Genomic DNA, 21,401 nt, shown 5'->3' on the forward strand with positions numbered 1-21,401 from the left:
TATCTGTATGAACATGGAAATATCTACACCGCTATCTGCACGAACATGGAAATATCTACACCGCTATCTGTATGAACATGGAAATATCTACACCGCTATCTGTATGAACATGGAATTATCTACACAGCTATCTGTATAAAATTGAAATTATCTACACCACTATCTCTATAAACATGGAAATAACTACACTGCTATCTGTATAGACATGGAAATATCTGCACCGCCATCTCTTTGAACATGGAAATATCTACACCGCCAATTGTATGAACATGGAAATATCTACACCGCCAATTGCATGAACATGGAAATATCTACACCGCCATCTCTATGAACATGGAAATATCTACACCGCCATTTGTATGAACATGGAAATATCTACACCGCCATCTGTATGAACATGGAATTATCTTCACCGCCATCTGTATGAACATGGATATACCTACACCGGCATCTGGATGAACATGGAAATATCTACACAGCTATCTGCATGAACATAGAAATATCTACACAGCTATCTGAATATACATGGAAAGATCTACACAGATTTCTCTATAAATATGGAAATAACTAGAGCGCTATCTCTATAAACTTCGAAATATCTACACCGCCATCTGTATGAACATGGAATTATCTACACTGCCATCTGTACAAACATGGACATATCTACACCGCCATCTGTTTTAAGATGGAAATATCTACACCGCTATCTGTATAAACAAGGAAATATCTGCCCATCTGAATAAACATGGAAATATCCGCACCGCTATCTGTATAAACATGGAAATATCTACACTGCTATCTGCATAAACATGGAAATATCCACACCGCTATCTGTGTAAACTTGGAAATGTCTACACCGCTATCTTTGTAAACATGGAAATATCTACACCGCCATCTGTGTAAACATGAAAATATCTACACCGCCATCTCTATAAACTTGGAAATATCTACACCGCCATCTGTATGAACATGGAAATATCTACACCGCCATCTCTATAAATGTGGAAATATCTACACCGTTATCCGTATGAACTTGGAAATATCTACACTGCTATCTGTATAAAATTGAAATTATCTACACCCCTATCTCTATAAACATGGAAATATATGCACTGTTATCTGTATAAACATGGAAATATCTTCACCGCTATCTGTATAAACATGGAAATATCTACAACGCTGTCTCTATGAACTTGGAAATAACTACACCATTATCTCTATAAACATGGAAGTATCTAGACAGCCATCTCTATAAACATGGAAATACCTACAGCACCATCTGTATAAACATGGGAATATCTATACCGCTATCTGCATAAACATGGAAATATCTCCACCGCCATCTCTATGAACACGGAAATATCTACACCGCCATCTGCACGACCATGGAAATATCTACACACCTATCTGTATATCAATGGAAATATCTACACTGCTATCTCTATAAACATGGAAATAACTACACTGCTATCTGTATAAACATGGAAATATCTACACCGCCATCTCTATAAACATGGAAATATCTACACCGCCATTTGTATGAACGTGGAAATATCTACGCCGCCATCTCTATGAACATGGAAATATCTACACCGCCATTTGTATGAACATGGAAATATCTACACTGCCATCTGTATGAACATGGAAATATCTTCACCGCCATCTGTATGAACATGGATATATGTACACTGGCATCTGGATGAACATGGAAATATCTTCACCTCTATCTGCATGAACATGGAAATATCTACACAGCTATCTGAATATACATTGAAATAGCTACACAGATTTCTCTATAAATATGGAAATAACTACAGCGCTATCTCTATAAACTTCGAAATATCTACACCGCCATCTGTATGAACATGGAAATATCTACACCGCCATCTGTACGAGCATGGACATTTCCACACCGCCATCTGTATTAAGATGGAAATATCTACACCGCTATCTGTATAAACATGGAAATATCTGCACCACTATCTTTATAAACATGGAAATAACCACACCGCTATCTGTATAAATATGGAAATATCTACACCGCTATCTGCATAAACACGGAAATATCCACACCGCTATCTGTGTAAACATGGAAATGTCTAAAAAGCTATCTGTGTAAACATGGAAATATCTACACCGCCATCTGTGTAAACATGAAAATATCTACACCGCCATCTCTATAAACATGGAAATATCTGCACCGACGTCTGTATGAACATGGAAATATCTACACCGCCATCTCTATAAACGTGGAAATATCTACACCGCTATCTGTATGAACTTGGAAATATCTACACTTCTATCTGTATAAAATTGAAATTATCTACACCACTATCTCTATAAACATGGAAATATCTACACTGTTATCTGTATAAACATGGAAATATCTTCACCGCTATCTGTATAAACATGGAAATATCTACAACGCTGTCTCTATAAACTTGGAAATAACTACACCACTATCTCTATAAACATGGAAATATCTAGACCGCCATCTCTATAAACATGGAAATATCTACACCACCATCTGTATAAACATGGAAATATCTATACCGCTATCTGCATAAACATGGAAATATCTACACCGCCACCTCTATGAACATGGAAATATCTACACGGCCATCTGTACGAACATGGAAATATCTACACCGCCATCTGTATGAACATGTAAATATCTACACCACCATCTGTATGAACATGGAAATATCTACACCGCTAACTATATGAACATGGAAATATCTACACCGCTATCTGTATGAATATGGAAATATCTACACCGTTATCTGTATGAACATGGAAATATCTACACCGCTATCTGTATGAACATGCACATATCTACAAAGCTATCTGTATATCAATGGAAATATCTACACTGCTATCTCTATAAACATGGAAATAACTACACTGCTATCTGTATAAACATGGAAATATCTACACCGCCACCTGTATGAACATGGAAATATCTACACTGCCATCCGAATGAACATGGAAATATCTACACCGCCATCTGTATGAACATGTAAATATCTACACCGCCATCTGTATGAGCATGGAAATATCTACACCGCTAACTGTATGGACATGGAAATATCTACACCGTTATCCGCATGAACATGGAAATATCTACACCGCTATCTGTATGAACATGGAAATATCTACACCGCTATCTGTATGAACATGGAAATATCTACACCGCTATCTGTATGAACATGGAAATATCTACACCGCTATCTGTATGAACATGCAAATATCTACATATCTATCTGTATATCAATGGAAATATCTACACTGCTAGCTCTATAAACATGGAAATAACTACACTGCCATCTGTATAAACATGGAAATATCTACACCGCCATCTCTATGAACTTGGAACTATCTACACCGCCATCTTTATTAAGATGGAAATATCTACACCGCTATCTGTAAAAACATGGAAATATCTGCCCAACTATCTGTATAAACATGGAAATATCCGCACCGCTATCTGTATAAACATGGAAATATCTACACCGCTATCTGCATAAAGATGGAAATATCCACACCGCTATCTGTGTAAACATTGAAATGTCTACACCTCTATATGTGTAAACATGGAAATATCTACACCGCCATCTGTGTAAACATGAAAATATCTACACCGCCATCTCTATAAACATGGAAATACCTACACCGCCATCTGTATGAACATGAAAATATCTACACCGCCATCTCTATAAACCTGGTAATACCTACACTGCTATCTGTATGAACTTGGAAATATCTACACTGCTATCTGTATAAAATTGAAATTATCTACACCACTATCTCTATAAAGATGGAAATATCTACACTGTTATCTGTATAAACATGAAAATATCTACACCGCTATCTGTATAAAAATGGAAATAACTTCACCACTATCTGTATAAACATGGAAATATCTACAACGCTGTCTCTATAAACTTGGAAGTAACTACACCACTATCTCTATAAACATGGAAATATCTAGACCGCCATCTCTATAAACATGGAAATATCTACACCACCATCTGTATAAACATGGAAATATCTATACCGCTATCTGCATAAACATGGAAATATCTACACCGCCATCTCTATGAACATGGAAATATCTACACGGCCATCTGTACGAACATGGAAATATCTACACCGCTATCTGTATGAACATGCACTTATCTACACAGCTATGTGTATATCAATGGAAATATCTACACTGCTATCTGTATAAACATGGAAATAACTACACTGCTCTCTGTATAAACATGGAAATATCTACACCGCCATCTCTATAAACATGGAAATATCTACACCACCATCTGTATGAACATGGAAATATCTACACGGCCATCTGTATGAACATGGAAATATCTACACCGCCATCTGTATGAACATGGAAATATCTACACCGCTATCTGTATGAACGTGTAAATATCTACACCGCTATCTGTATGAACATGGAAATATCTACACTGTTATCTGTATGAATATGGAAATACCTACACCGCTATCTGTACGAACATGGAAATATCTACACCGCTATCTGTATGAACATGCACGTATCTACACAGCTATCTGTATATCAATGGAAATATCTACACTGCTATCTCTATAAACATGGAAATAACTACACTGCTATCTGTATAAACATGGAAATATCTACACAGCCACCTGTATGAACATGGAAATATCTACACTGCCATCCGTACGAACATGGAAATATCTACACTGCCATCTGTATGAACATGTAAATATCTACACAGCCATCTGTACGAACATGTAAATATCTACACCGCTAACTGTATGAACATGGAAATATCTACACCGCTATCTGTATGAACATGGAAATATCTACACCGCCATCTGTACGAACATGGAAATATCTACACCGCCATCTGTATGAACATGTAGATAAGTACACCGCCATCTGTATGAACATGGAAATATCTACACGGCTAACTGTATGAACATGGAATTATCTACACAGCTATCTGTATGAACATGGAAATATCTACACCGTTATCTGTATGAACATGGAAATATCTACACCGCTATCTGTATGAACATGGAAATATCTACACCGCTATCTCTACGAACATGGAAATATCTACACATCTATCTGTATATGAATGGAAATATCTACACTGCTATCTCTATAAACATGGAAATATCTACTCCGCTATCTGTATAAACATGGAAATATCTACACCTCCACCTGTACGAACATGGAAATATCTACACTGCCATCCGTACGAACATGGAAATATCTACACCGCTATCTGTATGAACATGGAAATAACTACACCGCTAACTGTGTGAACATGGAAATAACTACACCTCTATCTGTGTGAACATGGAAATATCTACACCGCTATCTCTACGAACATGGAAATATCTACACTGCTATCTGTACGAACATGGAAATACCTACACCACCATCTGTATGAACTTGTAAATATCTACACCACCATCTGTATGAACATGGAAATATCTACACCGCTAACTATATGAACATGTAAATATCTACACCGCTATCTGTATAAATATGGAAATATCTACAACGTTATCTGTATGAACATGGAAATATATACACCGCTATGTGTATGAACATGCACATATCCACACAGCTATCTGTATATCCATGGAAATATCTACACTACTATCTCTATAAACATGGAAATAACTACACAGCAATCTGTATAAACATGGAAATATCTACACCGCCACCTGTATGAACATGGAAATATCTGCACTGCCATCCGTACGAACATGGAAATATCTACACCGCCATCTCTATGAACATGTAAATATCTACACCGCCATCTGTATGAACATGGAAATATCTACAGCGCTAACTGTATGAACATGGAAATATCTACACCGCTATCTGTATGAACATGGAAATATCTACACGGCTATCTGTATGAACATGGAAATATCTACACCGCTATCTGTATGAACATGGAAATATCTACACCGCTATGTGTATGAACATGGAAATATCTACACCGCTATCTGTATGAACATGCAAATATCTACACAGCTATCTGTATATCAATGGAAATATCTACACTGCTATCTCTATAAAAATGGAAATTACTACACTGCTCTCTATAAATATGGATATATCTACACCGCCATCTCTATGAACATGGAAATAGCTACACCGCCATTTCTATGAAGATGGAAATATCTACACCGCCATCTCTATGAACATGGAAATATCTACACCGCCATTTGTATGAACATGGAGATATCTACACCGCCATCTGTATGAACATGGAAATATCTACTCCGCCATCTCTATAAACGTGGAAATATCTACATCGCTATCTGTATGAACATGGAGATATCTACACCGCCATCTGTATGAACATGGAAATACCTACTCCGCCATCTCTATAAACGTGGAAATATCTACACCGCTATCTGTATGAACATGGAAATATCTACACCGCTATCTGTATGAACATGCAAATATCTACACAGCTATCTGTATATCAATGGAAATATCTACACTGCTATCTCTATAAAAATGGAAATTACTACACTGCTCTCTATAAATATGGATATATCTACACCGCCATCTCTATGAACATGGAAATAGCTACACCGCCATTTCTATGAAGATGGAAATATCTACACCGCCATCTCTATGAACATGGAAATATCTACACCGCCATTTGTATGAACATGGAGATATCTACACCGCCATCTGTATGAACATGGAAATATCTACTCCGCCATCTCTATAAACGTGGAAATATCTACATCGTTATCTGTATGAACTTGGAGATATCTACACTGCTCTCGGTATAAAATTGAAATTATCAACACCACTATCTCTATAAACATGGAAATATCTACACTGCTATCTGTATAAACATGGAAATATCTACAACGCTCTCTTTATAAACTTGGAAATACCTTCACCGCTATCAGTATAAACATGGAAATATCTAGACCGCCATCTCTATAATCATGGAAATATCTACACCACCATCTGTATAAACCTGGAAATATCTATACCGCTATCTGCATAAACATGGAAATATCTACACCGCTACCTGTATGAACATGGAAATATCTACACCGCTATCTGTATGAACATGGAAATATCTACACCGTTATGTGTATGAACATGGAAATATCTACACCGCTATCTGTATGAACATGGAAATATCTACACCGCTATCTGTATGAACATGGAAATATCTACACCGTTATCTGTATGAACATGGAAATATCCTCAACGCTAACTGTATGGACATGGAAATACCTACACCGCTATTGGTATGAACATGGAAATATCTACACCGCTATCTGCACGAACATGGAAATATCTACACCGCTATCTGTATGAACATGGAAATATCTACACCGCTATCTGTATGAACATGGAAATATCTACACCGCTATCTGCACGAACATGGAAATATCTACACCGCTATCTGTATGAACATGGAAATATCTACACCGCTATCTGTATGAACATGGAAGTATCTACACAGCTATCTGTATAAAATTGAAATTATCTACACCACTATCTCTATAAACATGGAAATAACTACACTGCTATCTGTATAGACATGGAAATATCTGCACCGCCATCTCTTTGAACATGGAAATATCTACACTGCCAATTGTATGAACATGGAAATATCTACACCGCCAATTGCATGAACATGGAAATATCTACACCGCCATCTCTATGAACATGGAAATATCTACACCGCCATTTGTATGAACATGGAAATATCTACACCGCCATCTGTATGAACATGGAATTATCTTCACCGCCATCTGTATGAACATGGATATACCTACACCGGCATCTGGATGAACATGGAAATATCTACACAGCTATCTGCATGAACATGGAAATATCTACACAGCTATCTGAATATACATGGAAAGATCTACACAGATTTCTCTATAAATATGGAAATAACTAGAGCGCTATCTCTATAAACTTCGAAATATCTACACCGCCATCTGTATGAACATGGAATTATCTACACTGCCATCTGTACAAACATGGACATATCTACACCGCCATCTGTTTTAAGATGGAAATATCTACACCGCTATCTGTATAAACAAGGAAATATCTGCCCATCTGAATAAACATGGAAATATCCGCACCGCTATCTGTATAAACATGGAAATATCTACACTGCTATCTGCATAAACATGGAAATATCCACACCGCTATCTGTGTAAACTTGGAAATGTCTACACCGCTATCTTTGTAAACATGGAAATATCTACACCGCCATCTGTGTAAACATGAAAATATCTACACCGCCATCTCTATAAACTTGGAAATATCTACACCGCCATCTGTATGAACATGGAAATATCTACACCGCCATCTCTATAAATGTGGAAATATCTACACCGTTATCCGTATGAACTTGGAAATATCTACACTGCTATCTGTATAAAATTGAAATTATCTACACCCCTATCTCTATAAACATGGAAATATATGCACTGTTATCTGTATAAACATGGAAATATCTTCACCGCTATCTGTATAAACATGGAAATATCTACAACGCTGTCTCTATGAACTTGGAAATAACTACACCATTATCTCTATAAACATGGAAGTATCTAGACCGCCATCTCTATAAACATGGAAATACCTACAGCACCATCTGTATAAACATGGGAATATCTATACCGCTATCTGCATAAACATGGAAATATCTCCACCGCCATCTCTATGAACACGGAAATATCTACACCGCCATCTGCACGACCATGGAAATATCTACACACCTATCTGTATATCAATGGAAATATCTACACTGCTATCTCTATAAACATGGAAATAACTACACTGCTATCTGTATAAACATGGAAATATCTACACCGCCATCTCTATAAACATGGAAATATCTACACCGCCATTTGTATGAACGTGGAAATATCTACGCCGCCATCTCTATGAACATGGAAATATCTACACCGCCATTTGTATGAACATGGAAATATCTACACTGCCATCTGTATGAACATGGAAATATCTTCACCGCCATCTGTATGAACATGGATATATGTACACTGGCATCTGGATGAACATGGAAATATCTTCACCTCTATCTGCATGAACATGGAAATATCTACACAGCTATCTGAATATACATTGAAATAGCTACACAGATTTCTCTATAAATATGGAAATAACTACAGCGCTATCTCTATAAACTTCGAAATATCTACACCGCCATCTGTATGAACATGGAAATATCTACACCGCCATCTGTACGAGCATGGACATTTCCACACCGCCATCTGTATTAAGATGGAAATATCTACACCGCTATCTGTATAAACATGGAAATATCTGCACCACTATCTTTATAAACATGGAAATAACCACACCGCTATCTGTATAAATATGGAAATATCTACACCGCTATCTGCATAAACACGGAAATATCCACACCGCTATCTGTGTAAACATGGAAATGTCTAAAAAGCTATCTGTGTAAACATGGAAATATCTACACCGCCATCTGTGTAAACATGAAAATATCTACACCGCCATCTCTATAAACATGGAAATATCTGCACCGACGTCTGTATGAACATGGAAATATCTACACCGCCATCTCTATAAACGTGGAAATATCTACACCGCTATCTGTATGAACTTGGAAATATCTACACTTCTATCTGTATAAAATTGAAATTATCTACACCACTATCTCTATAAACATGGAAATATCTACACTGTTATCTGTATAAACATGGAAATATCTTCACCGCTATCTGTATAAACATGGAAATATCTACAACGCTGTCTCTATAAACTTGGAAATAACTACACCACTATCTCCTTAAACATGGAAATATATAGACCGCCATCTCTATAAACATGGAAATATCTACACCACCATCTGTATAAACATGGAAATATCTATACCGCTATCTGCATAAACATGGAAATATCTACACCGCCACCTCTATGAACATGGAAATATCTACACGGCCATCTGTACGAACATGGAAATATCTACACCGCCATCTGTATGAACATGTAAATATCTACACCACCATCTGTATGAACATGGAAATATCTACACCGCTAACTATATGAACATGGAAATATCTACACCGCTATCTGTATGAATATGGAAATATCTACACCGTTATCTGTATGAACATGGAAATATATACACCGCTATCTGTATCAACATGCACATATCTACACAGCTATCTGTATATCAATGGAAATATCTACACTACTATCTCTATAAACATGGAAATAACTACACTGCTATCTGTATAAACATGGAAATATCTACACCGCCACCTGTATGAACATGGAAATATCTACACTGCCATCCGTATGAATATGGAAATATCTACACCGCCATCTCTATGAACATGTAAATATCTACACCGCCATCTGTATGAACATGGAAATATCTACACCGCTATCTGTATAAACATGGAAATATCTACACCGCCATCTCTACAAACTTGGAAATATCTACACCGCCATTTGTATTAACGTGGAAATATCTACGCCGCCATCTCTATGAACATGGAAATATCTACACCGCCATTTGTATGAACATGGAAATATCTTCACCGCTGTCTCTATAAACATGGAAATATCTACAACGCTGTCTCTATAAACTTGGAAATAACTACACCACCATCTCTGTAAACATGGAAAATCTAGACCGCCATTTCTATAAACACGGAAATATCTACACCACCATCTGTATAAACATGGAAATATTTATACCGCTATCTGCATAAACATGGAAATATCTACACCGCCGTCTCTATGAACATGGAAATATCTACACCGCCATCTGTACGAACTTGGAAATATCTACACCGCCATCTGTATGAACATGGAAATATCTACACCACCACCTGTATGAACATGGCAATATCTGCACCGCTAACTGTATAAACATGGAAATATCTACAACGCTATCTGTATGAACATGGAATTATCTACAGCGTTAACTGTATGAACATGGAAATATCTACACCGCTATCTGTATGAATATGGAAATATCTAAACCGCTATCTGTACGAACATGGAAAAATCTACACCGCTATCTGTATGAACATGCACATATCTACACAGCTATCTGTATATCAATGGAAATATCTACACTGCTATCTCTATAAACATGGAAAGAACTACACTGCTATCTGTATAAACATGGAAATATCTACACCGCCACCTGTATGAACATGGAAATATCTACACTGCCATCCGAATGAACATGGAAATATCTACACTGCCATCTCTATGAACATGTAAATATCTACACCGCCATCTGCATGAGCATGGAAATATCTACACCGCTAACTGTATGGACATGGAAATATCTACACCGCTATCTGCATGAACATGGAAATATCTACACCGCTATCTGTATGAACATGGAAATATATACACCGCTATCTATATGAACATGGAAATATCTACACCGCTATCTGTATGAACATGGAAATATCTACACCGCTATCTGTATGAACATGCAAATATCTATACAGCTATCTGTATATCAATGGAAATATCTACACTGCTATCTCTACAAACATGGAAATAACTACACTGCCATCTGTATAAACATGTAAATATCAACACTGCCATCTCTATGAACATGGAACTATCTACACCGCCATCTGTATTAAGATGGAAATAACTACACCGCTATCTGTATACACATGGAAATATCTGCCCAACTATCTGTATAAACATGGAAATATCCGCACCGCTATCTGTATAAACATGGAAATATCTACACCGCTATCTGCATTAAGATGCAAATATCCACACCGCTATCTGTGTAAACATTGAAATGTCTACACCGCTATATGTGTAAACATGGAAATATCTACACCGCCATCTGTGTAAACATGAAAATATCTAAACCGCCATCTCTATAAACATGGAAATATCTACACCGCCATCTGTATGAACATGAAAATATCTACAACGCCATCTCTATAAACGTGGTAATACCTACACTGCTATCTGTATGAACTTGGAAATATCTACACTGCTATCTGTACAAAATAGAAATTATCTACACCACTATCTCTATAAACATGGAAATATCTACACTGTTATCTGTATAAACATGAAAATATCCACACCGCTATCTGTATAAACATGGAAATAACTTCACCGCTATCTGTATAAACATGGAAATATCTACAACGCTGTCTCTATAAACTTGGAAGTAACTACACCAGTATCTCTATAAACATGGAAATATCAACACCGCCATCTCTATAAACATGGAAATATCTACACCACCATCTGTATAAACATGGAAATATCTATACCGCTATCTGCATAAACATGGAAATATCTACACCGCCATCTCTATGAACATGGAAATATCTACACGGCCATCTGTACGAACATGGAAATATCTACACCGCTATCTGTATGAACATGCACATATCTACACAGCTATCTGTATATCAATGGAAATATCTACACTGCTATCTGTATAAACATGGAAATAAATACACTGCTATCTGTATAAACATGGAAATATCTACACCGCCATCTCTATGAACATGGAAATATCTACACCGCCATCTGTATGAACATGGAAATATCTACACCGCTATCTGTATGAACATGGAAATATATACACCGCTATCTGTATGAACATGGAAATATCTACACTGTTATCTGTATGAACATGGAAATACCTACACCGCTATCTGTACGAAAGTGGAAATAACTACACCGATATCTGTATGAACATGCACGTAACTACACAGCTATCTGTATATCAATCGAAATATCTACACTGCTATCTCTATAAACATGGAAATAACTACACTGCTATCTGTATAAACATGGAAATATCTACACCGCCACCTGTATGAACATGGAAATATCTACACTGCCATCCGTACGAACATGGAAATATCTACACTGCCATCTGTATGAACATGTAAATATCTACACCGCCATCTGTATGAACATGGAAATATCTACACCGCTAACTGTATGAACATGGAAATATCTACACCAGTATCTGTATGAACACGGAAATATCTACACCGCTATCTGTATGAACATGGAAATATCTACACCGCTATCTGTATGAACATGGAAATAACAACACCGCTATCTGTATGAACATGCAAATATCTACACAGCTATCTGTATATCAATGGAAATATCTACACTGCTATCTGTATAAACATGGAAATAAATACACTGCTATCTGTATAAACATGGAAATATCTACACCGCCATCTCTATGAACATGGAAATATCCACACCACCATTTGTATGAACACGGAAATACCTACACCGCCATGTCTATGAACATGGAAATATCTACACCGCCATCTGTGTAAACATGAAAATATCTACACTGCCATCCCCATAAACATGGAAATATCTACACCACCATCTGTATAAACATGGAAATATCTATACCGCTGTCTGCATAAACATGGAAATATCTACACCGCCATCTCCATGAACATGGAAATATCTACACCGCCATCTGTACGAAAATGGAAATATCTACACCGCCATCGGTATGAACATGTAGATAAGTACACCGCCTTCTCTATGAATATGGAAATATCTACACGGCTAACTGTATGAACATGGAAATATCTACACCGCTATCTGTATGAACATGGAAATATCTACACCGTTATCTGTATGAACATGGAAATATCTACACCGCTATCTGTATTAACATGCACATATCTACACAGCTATCTGTATATCAATGGAAATATCTACACTGCTATCTCTATAAACATGTAAATAACTACACTGCTATCTGTATAAGCATGGAAATATCTACACCGCCACCTGTATGAACATGGAAATATCTACAACGCTAACTGCATGAACATGGAAATATCATCACCGCTATCTGTATGAACATGGAAATATCTACACCGCCATCTCCATAAACGTGAAAATATCTATACCGCTATCGGTATGAACTTGGAAATATCTACACTGCTATCTGTATAAAATTGAAATTATCTACACCACTATCTCTACAAACATGGAAATATCTACACTCTTATCTGTATAAAAATGGAAATATCTACACTGCTGTCTGTATAAACATGGAAATACCTTCAGCACTATCTGTATAAACATGGAAATATCTACAATGCTGTCTCTATAAACTTGGACATAACTACACCACTATCTCTATAAACATGGAAATACCTACACCGCTAACTGTATGAACATGGAAATATCTACACCGCTATTTGTATGAACATGGAAATATCTACACCGCCATCTCTATAAACGTGGAAATATCTACACCGCTATCTGTATGAACTTGGAAATATCTACACTGCTATCTGTATAAAATTGAAATTATCTACACCACTATCTCCATAAACATGGAAATATCTACACTGTTATCTGTATAAAGATGAAAATATCTACACCGCCACCTGTATGAACATGGAAATATCTACACCGCCATCTCTATAAACATGGAAATATCTACACCGCCATCTCTGTGAACATTTAAATATCTACACGGCCATCTGTACGAACATGGAAATATCTACACCGCCATCTGTATGAACTTGTAAATATCTACACCGCCATCTGTATGAACATGGAAATATCTACAGCGCTAACTGTATGAACATGGAAATATCTACACCGCTATCTGTATGAACATGGAAATATCTACACGGCTATCTGTATGAACATGGAAATATCTACACCGCTATCTGTATGAACATGGAAATATCTACACCGCTATCTGTATGAACATGGAAATATCTACACCGCTATCTGTAGGAACATGCAAATATCTACACAGCTATCTGTATATCAATGGAAATATCTACACTGCTATCTCTATAAAAATGGAAATTACGACACTGCTCTCTATAAATATGGATATATCTACACCGCCATCTCTATGAACATGGAAATAGCTACACCGCCATTTGTATGAACATGGAAATATCTACACCGCCATCTCTACGAACATGGAAATATCTACACCGCCATTTGTATGAACATGGAGATATCTACACCGCAATCTGTATGAACATGGAAATATCTACTCCGCCATCTCTATAAACGTGGAAATATCTACATCGCTATCTGTCTGAACTTGGAGATATCTACACTGCTCTCGGTATAAAATTGAAATTATCAACACCACTATCTCTATAAACATGGAAATATCTTCACTGCTATCTGTATAAACATGGAAATATCTACAACGCTCTCTTTATAAACTTGGAAATATCTTCACCGCTATCAGTATAAACATGGAAATATCTAGACCGCCATCTCTATAATCATGGAAATATCTACACCACCATCTGTATAAACCTGGAAATATCTATACCGACATCTGCATAAACATGGAAATATCTACACCGCTACCTGTATGATCATGGAAATATCTACACCGCCACCTGTATGAACATGGAAATATCTACAACGCTAACTGCATGAACATGGAAATATCATCACCGCTATCTGTATGAACATGGAAATATCTACACCGCCATCTCCATAAACGTGAAAATATCTATACCGCTATCGGTATGAACTTGGAAATATCTACACTGCTATCTGTATAAAATTGAAATTATCTACACCACTATCTCTACAAACATGGAAATATCTACACTGTTATCTGTATAAAAATGGAAATATCTACACTGCTGTCTGTATAAACATGGAAATACCTTCAGCACTATCTGTATAAACATGGAAATATCTACAATGCTGTCTCTATAAACTTGGACATAACTACACCACTATCTCTATAAACATGGAAATACCTACACCGCTAACTGTATGAACATGGAAATATCTACACCGCTATTTGTATGAACATGGAAATATCTACACCGCCATCTCTATAAACGTGGAAATATCTACACCGCTATCTGTATGAACTTGGAAATATCTACACTGCTATCTGTATAAAATTGAAATTATCTACACCACTATCTCCATAAACATGGAAATATCTACACTGTTATCTGTATAAAGATGAAAATATCTACACCGCCACCTGTATGAACATGGAAATATCTACACCGCCATCTCTATAAACATGGAAATATCTACACCGCCATCTCTGTGAACATTTAAATATCTACACGGCCATCTGTACGAACATGGAAATATCTACACCGCCATCTGTATGAACTTGTAAATATCTACACCGCCATCTGTATGAACATGGAAATATCTACAGCGCTAACTGTATGAACATGGAAATATCTACACCGCTATCTGTATGAACATGGAAATATCTACACGGCTATCTGTATGAACATGGAAATATCTACACCGCTATCTGTATGAACATGGAAATATCTACACCGCTATCTGTATGAACATGGAAATATCTACACCGCTATCTGTAGGAACATGCAAATATCTACACAGCTATCTGTATATCAATGGAAATATCTACACTGCTATCTCTATAAAAATGGAAATTACGACACTGCTCTCTATAAATATGGATATATCTACACCGCCATCTCTATGAACATGGAAATAGCTACACCGCCATTTGTATGAACATGGAAATATCTACACCGCCATCTCTACGAACATGGAAATATCTACACCGCCATTTGTATGAACATGGAGATATCTACACCGCAATCTGTATGAACATGGAAATATCTACTCCGCCATCTCTATAAACGTGGAAATATCTACATCGCTATCTGTCTGAACTTGGAGATATCTACACTGCTCTCGGTATAAAATTGAAATTATCAACACCACTATCTCTATAAACATGGAAATATCTTCACTGCTATCTGTATAAACATGGAAATATCTACAACGCTCTCTTTATAAACTTGGAAATATCTTCACCGCTATCAGTATAAACATGGAAATATCTAGACCGCCATCTCTATAATCATGGAAATATCTACACCACCATCTGTATAAACCTGGAAATATCTATACCGACATCTGCATAAACATGGAAATATCTACACCGCTACCTGTATGATCATGGAAATATCTACACCGCTATCTGTATGAACATGGAAATATCTACACCGTTATCTGTATGAACATGGAAATATCTACACCGCTATCTGTATGAACATGGAAATATCTACACCGCTATCTGTATGAACATGGAAATATCTACACCGTTATCTGTATGAACATGGAAATATCTTCACCGCCATCTGTATGAACATGGATATATCTACACCGCTATCTGCATGAACATGGAAATATCTACACAGCTATCTGCATATACATGGAAATATCTACAGAGATTTCTCTATAAATATGGAAATAACTACAGCGCTATCTCTATAAACCTCGAAATATCTACACCGCCATCTGTATGAACATGGAAATATCTGCCCAACTATCTGTATAATAATGGAAATATCCGCACCGCTATGTGTATGAACGTGGAAATATCTACACCACTATCTGCATAAACATGGAAATATCCACACCGCTATCTGTGTAAACATGGAAATGTCTACACCGCTATCTGTGTAAACATGGAAATATCTACGCCACCATCTGTGAAAACATGAAAATATCTACACCGCCATCTCTATAAACATGGAAATATCTACACCGCCATCTGTATGAACATGGAAATATCTACACCGCCATCTCTATAAACGTGGAAATATCTACACCGCTATCTGTATGAACTTGGAAATATCTACACTGCTATCTGCATAAAATTGAAATTATCTACACCACTATCTCTATAAACACGGAAATATTTACACTGTTATCTGTATAAACATGGAAATATCTACACCGCTCTCTGTATAAACATGGAAATACCTTCAACGCTATCTGTATAAATATGGAAATATCTACAACGCTGTCTGTATAAACTTGGAAATAACTACACCACTATCTCTATAAACATGGAAATATCTAGACCGCCATCTCTATAAACATGGAAATATCTACACCACCATCTGTATAAACATGGAAATATCTATACCGCTATCCGCATAAACATGGAAATATCTACACCGCCATCTCTATGAACATGGAAATATCTACACCGCCATCTGTACGAAAATGGAAATATCTACACCGCCATCTGTATGAACATGTAAATATCTACACCGCCATCTGTATGAACATGGAAATATCTACACCGCTAACTGTATGAACATGGAAATATCTACACCGCTATCTGTATGAACATGGAAATATCTACACTGCTATCTGTACGAACATGGAAATATCTACACCGCTATCTGTATGAACATGCAGATATCTACACAGCTATCTGTATATCAATGGAAATATCTACACTGCTATCTCTATAAACATGTAAATAACTACACTGCTATCTGTATAAGCATGGAAATATCTACACCGCCACCTGTATGAACATGGAAATATCTACAACGCTAACTGTATGAACATGGAAATATCATCACCGCTATCTGTATGAACTTGGAAATATCTACACCGCCATCTCCATAAACGTGAAAATATCTACACCGCTATCGGTATGAACTTGGAAATATCTACACTGCTATCTGTATAAAATTGAAATTATCTACACCACTATCTCTACAAACATGGAAATATCTACACTGTTATCTGAATTAAAATGGAAATATCTACACTGCTATCTGTATAAACATGGAAATACCTTCACCACTATCTGTATAAACATGGAAATATCTACAATGCTGTCTCTATAAACTTGGACATAACTACACCACTATCTCTATAAACATGGAAATACCTACACCGCTAACTGTATGAACATGGAAATATCTACACCGCTATTTGTATGAACATGGAAATATCTACACCGCCATCTCTATAAACGTGGAAATATCTACACCGCTATCTGTATGAACTTGGAAATATCTACATTGCTATCTGTATAAAATTGAAATTATCTACACCACTATCTCCATAAACATGGAAATATCTACACTGTTATCTGTATAAAGATGAAAATATCTATACCGCCACCTGTATGAACATGGAAATATCTACACTGCCATCCGTATGAGCATGGAAATATCTGCACTGCCATCTGTATGAACATGTAATTATCTACACCGCCATCTGTATGAACATGGAAATATCCTAACCGCTATCTGTATAAACATGGAAATATCTACAATGCTGTCTCTATAAACTTGGAAATAACTACACCACTATCTCTATAAACTTGGAAATATCTAGACCGCCATCTCCATAAACATGGAAATATCTACACCACCATCTGTATAAGCATGGAAATATCTATACTGCTATCTGCATAAACATGGAAATATCTACACCGCCATCTCTGTGAACATGGAAATATCTACACGGCCATCTGTACGAACATGGAAATATCTACACCGCCATCTGTATGAACTTGTAAATATCTACACCACCATCTGTATGAACATGGAAATATCTACAGCGCTAACTGTATGAACATGGAAATATCTACACCGCTATCTGTATGAACATGGAAATATCTACACGGCTATCTGTATGAACATGGAAATATCTACACCGCTATCTGTATGAACATGGAAATATCTACACCGCTATCTGTATGAACATGGAAATATCTACACCGCTATCTGTATGAACATGCAAATATCTACACAGCTATCTGTATATCAATGGAAATATCTACACTGCTATCTCTATAAAAATGGAAATTACGACACTGCTCTCTATAAATATGGATATATCTACACCGCCATCTCTATGAACATGGAAATAGCTACACCGCCATTTGTATGAACATGGAAATATCTACACCGCCATCTCTATGAAGATGGAAATATCTACACCGCCATTTGTATGAACATGGAGATATCTACACCGCCATCTGTATGAACATGGAAATATCTACTCCGCCATCTCTATAAACGTGGAAATATCTACATCGCTATCTGTATGAACTTGGAGATATCTACACTGCTCTCGGTATAAAATTGAAATTATCAACACCACTATCTCTATAAACATGGAAATATCTACACTGTTATCTGTATAAACATGGAAATATCTACAACGCTCTCTTTATAAACTTGGAAATATCTTCACCGCTATCAGTATAAACATGGAAATATCTAGACCGCCATCTCTATAATCATGGAAATATCTACACCACCATCTGTATAAACCTGGAAATATCTATACCGCTATCTGCATAAACATGGAAACATCTACACCGCTACCTGTATGATCATGGAAATATCTACACCGCTATCTGTATGAACATGGAAATATCTACACCGTTATCTCTATGAACATGGAAATATCTACACCGCTATCTGTATGAACATGGAAATATCTACACCGCTATCTGTATGAACATGGAAATATCTACACCGTTATCTGTATGAACATGGAAATATCTACACCGCTATCTGTACGAACATGCAAATATCTACACAGCTATCTGTATATCAATGGAAATATCTACACTGCTATCTGTTTAAACATGGAAATAACTACACTGCTATCTGTATAAACATGGAAATAACTACACTGCTATCTGTATAAACATGGAAATATCTACACCGCCACCTGTATGAACATGTAAATATCTACACTGCCATCGGTATGAACATGGAAATATCTACACCGCCATCTGTATGAACATGTAAATATCTACACCGCCACCTGTATGAACATGGAAATATCTTCAACGCTAACTGTATGGACATGGAAATATCTACACAGCTATTGGTATGAACATGGAAATATCTACACCGCTATCTGCACGAACATGGAAATATCTACACCGCTATCTGTATGAACTTGGAAATATCTACACCGCTATCTGTATGAACATGGAAATATCTACACAGCTATCTGTATAAAATTGAAATTATCTACACCACTATCTCTATAAACATGGAAATAACTACACTGCTATCTGTATAGACATGGAAATATCTGCACCGCCATCTCTATGAACATGGAAAAATCTACACCGCCAATTGTATGTACATGGAAATATCTACACCGCCAATTGCATGAACATGGAAATATCTACACCGCCATCTCTATGAACATGGAAATATCTACAACCCCATTTGTATGAACATGGAAATATCTACACCGCCATCTGTATGAACATGGAATTATCTTCACCGCCATCTGTATGAACATGGATATACCTACACCGGCATCTGGATGAACATGGAAATATCTACACCGCTATCTGCATGAACATGGAAATATCTACACAGCTATCTGAATATACATGGAAAGATCTACACAGATTTCTCTATAAATATGGAAATAACTAGAGCGCTATCTCTATAAACTTCGAAATATCTACACCGCCATCTGTATGAACATGGAATTATCTACACTGCCATCTGTACAAACATGGACATATCTACACCGCCATCTGTTTTAA

Source organism: Gorilla gorilla, chromosome 5, assembly GCF_029281585.2.
Source record: "Gorilla gorilla gorilla isolate KB3781 chromosome 5, NHGRI_mGorGor1-v2.1_pri, whole genome shotgun sequence".
Taxonomy (NCBI): domain Eukaryota; kingdom Metazoa; phylum Chordata; class Mammalia; order Primates; family Hominidae; genus Gorilla; species Gorilla gorilla.